The sequence below is a fragment of the Chiloscyllium plagiosum genome, chromosome 7 (assembly GCF_004010195.1).
Source record: "Chiloscyllium plagiosum isolate BGI_BamShark_2017 chromosome 7, ASM401019v2, whole genome shotgun sequence".
Classification (NCBI taxonomy): domain Eukaryota; kingdom Metazoa; phylum Chordata; class Chondrichthyes; order Orectolobiformes; family Hemiscylliidae; genus Chiloscyllium; species Chiloscyllium plagiosum.
In genome coordinates, this window is record NC_057716.1 from 104,797,964 (window position 1) to 104,800,631 (window position 2,668).

Below are 2,668 nucleotides of genomic sequence, written 5' to 3' on the forward strand. Positions count from 1 at the left end.
GGAGTTTAAGACCTGTGAGGTTATGCTGCAGCTCCATACAGCCCTGGTTAGTCCACATTTGGAATATTGTGTTATGTTCTGGTCGCCTCATTATAGGAAAGATGTGGAAGCTTTGAAGAGGGTGCATCAGAGATTCATCAGGATGATTTCTGGATTGGAGAGCAGATCTAATAGAGAAATATTGGGGAATCCAGGGCTTTTCTCATTGGAATGAAAAAGGATGAGAGCTGACTTGATAGAGGTGTACAAGATGATGAGAGGCAGACAGAGTGGATAGCCCGAGAATGTTCGCTTGTGAAAATGGCTATAACCTTGGGGCATAGGTTTAAGGTAATTGGAGGAAGGTTTATGGGAGATGTCAGAGGTAGGTACGTTACACAGAGAGTGGTGGGGTATGTGGAATGCACTGACACTGTTGGTGGTAGAGACAGTTACATTAGGGATATTTAATTAACTTTTGCACATGCAAATGGATGAGAGTAAAATGAATTTCTCAAAATGGAGACATGTGCCCTGTGGCGTTCCACGAGGATCCGTGCTGGGTCCACTGTTGTTTGTGATATACATAAATGATTTGGAGGAAGATATCGGTTGCCTGATTAGCATGTTTGCAGATGACACTAAGATTGGCGGAATAGCAGACAGTGAAGGGGACTGTTAGAGAATACAGCAGTGTATAGATTGAAGAGATGGGCAGAGAAATGGCAGATGGGGAGTTCAATCTGGGCAAATTTCAGAAGATCCAATTCAAGAGCAAACTAAATGGAAAAGTCCTGGGGAAATCTGACGTACAGAGAGATCTGGATATTCAGGTCAATTGTTCCTTGAAGGTGACAATGCAGTCAGTAAAGTGGTCAAGGCGGCATACGACATGCTTTCTTTCACTGGAGGGGATAATGAGTAAAAGAGTTTGAAGGTCATGTTACAGTTGTATTGGACTTTGGTTCGACCACATTTGGAATATTACGTAATTTCTGCTCACCACATTAACAAAAGGGTGTGGATGCATTGGAGAGGGTGCAGGGGAGGTTCACCGGGATGTTGTCTGGTATGGAAGGGGCTAGCTTTGAAGAAAGTTTGAATAGATTCGGATTATTTTCATTAGAAAGACAAAGGTTGACTGGGGACCTGATCGAGGTCTACAAAATCATGGGATGTACAGACAGGGTAGATAGCAAGAAGCTTTCTCCCCCAGAGTGTGGTGAATGGAACAGATTACAGAGATAAAGTGGGTTGCATTGACTGGAGGACCAAACAGAGATGGAGGGTAGTCGTGACTGAAGATGTTTATAGATATAGGAAGGTTTACTTCTGCAAATTATTTAGACATGGAGGGTGTGGAGTCTGACAGATTTTCCAGAAGGACAGTACTTTTGGTTGGAGCCAGTTTCAAAGAAAAGAGAGCATTTGTTACCTCCTCCAATTTGGTCAAAGTGGGAAGGGTTGTAGGGGAGGGTGACATTTCCACAGATAGGGGTATATGAGCTGGAGAAGGTTATGGAGATGAGTAAATGCATGACAATACAGGAGGAACTTACATTGATAGGGTGGGTGTTGGCAACAGGAAGATGTCACACATACAGTGAGTCTTGTCGGAACTGGATCGGGAGAATTACAGGCTTTCAGTGGGTTCTACAGACCGGGAATGCTGCAGGCACCTGAAAGGCTTGTCGAGTCTCCAGTGAGTGATATTGTCTTTAGGACGGGAATAGTTTACGGAGATACGGAAACATTGAAGACAATGTATGCTATTTTCTTTTTCTTGTACAGAGCGTCAATATCCCTCATGAGCCAGGGATCCCTAAACCTGCCAACTTTTCCCTTCACTCTAACGGGGACACATTGGCCCTGGATTCTTGAGATCACACTTTTAAAAGCCTCCCATTTGTCCGTCATTCCATTTCCTCCAAACAGACTCACCCAGTTGATGGGAGCATGATGTGGAGGAGCCTATGTTGGACGGGGAGGGGTGGGGTGGGGGGCAAAGTTAAAAATCACACAACACCAGCTTGACAGTCCAGCAGGTTTATTTAGAGGCACTAGGTTTCAGAGCGCTGCTCCTTCATCAGGTGGTTGTGGAGCACAATCATAAGGCACAGAATGTATAGCAACAGGATTGCAGTGTCATGGAATGTAATAACAAACAAATTTAGTGGAAGTTATATCTTTTAGGCTGATCACCTGCGCTTGGAAAGCTAGTGCTTTGAAATAAACCTGTTGGATTATAACCTGGTGTTGTGTGATTTTTAATTCACCCAATCGAACCCTGCTCGATCCTGCCTCATGGCCCCAAACCTGTCCCCGCTCCAGTTAAAGACATTAATCTGTGGACCTGTCTGATCTTTTTCCATAACTTTGTTAAAACTCAGACAGTTGTGTTCACTGGACTCAAAGTGCTCTCCGACTGACACTTCAGTCACTTGCCTGACCTCGTTTTCTGAGGACAGGTCCAGTGTTGCACCCGCCTGAGTAGAGTGGGGCCCTCTACATATTGATTTATGAAAATTTCTTGGACACATTTGACAAATTCCACTCCATACGGGCCTTTTACACTCTGGGTGGCCAAGTCAATCGAGGGGAAGTTAAAATCTCAAACCAATACTATCCTACTATTTCTATAGGTACCTGCAATCTCTCTACACATCTGCCCCTGTAGTACCCGCTGGCT

At 44.5% G+C, this 2,668-nt stretch overlaps 1 protein-coding gene across 1 annotated transcript in view; it reads right to left on the minus strand.

The window, feature by feature from the left end:
- The window catches only part of LOC122551953 (anion exchange protein 3-like), a 257,659-nt gene that overhangs the window by 197,102 nt on the left and 57,889 nt on the right, over positions 1 to 2,668 (minus strand). The gene's annotated exons all lie outside the window — the stretch shown is intronic.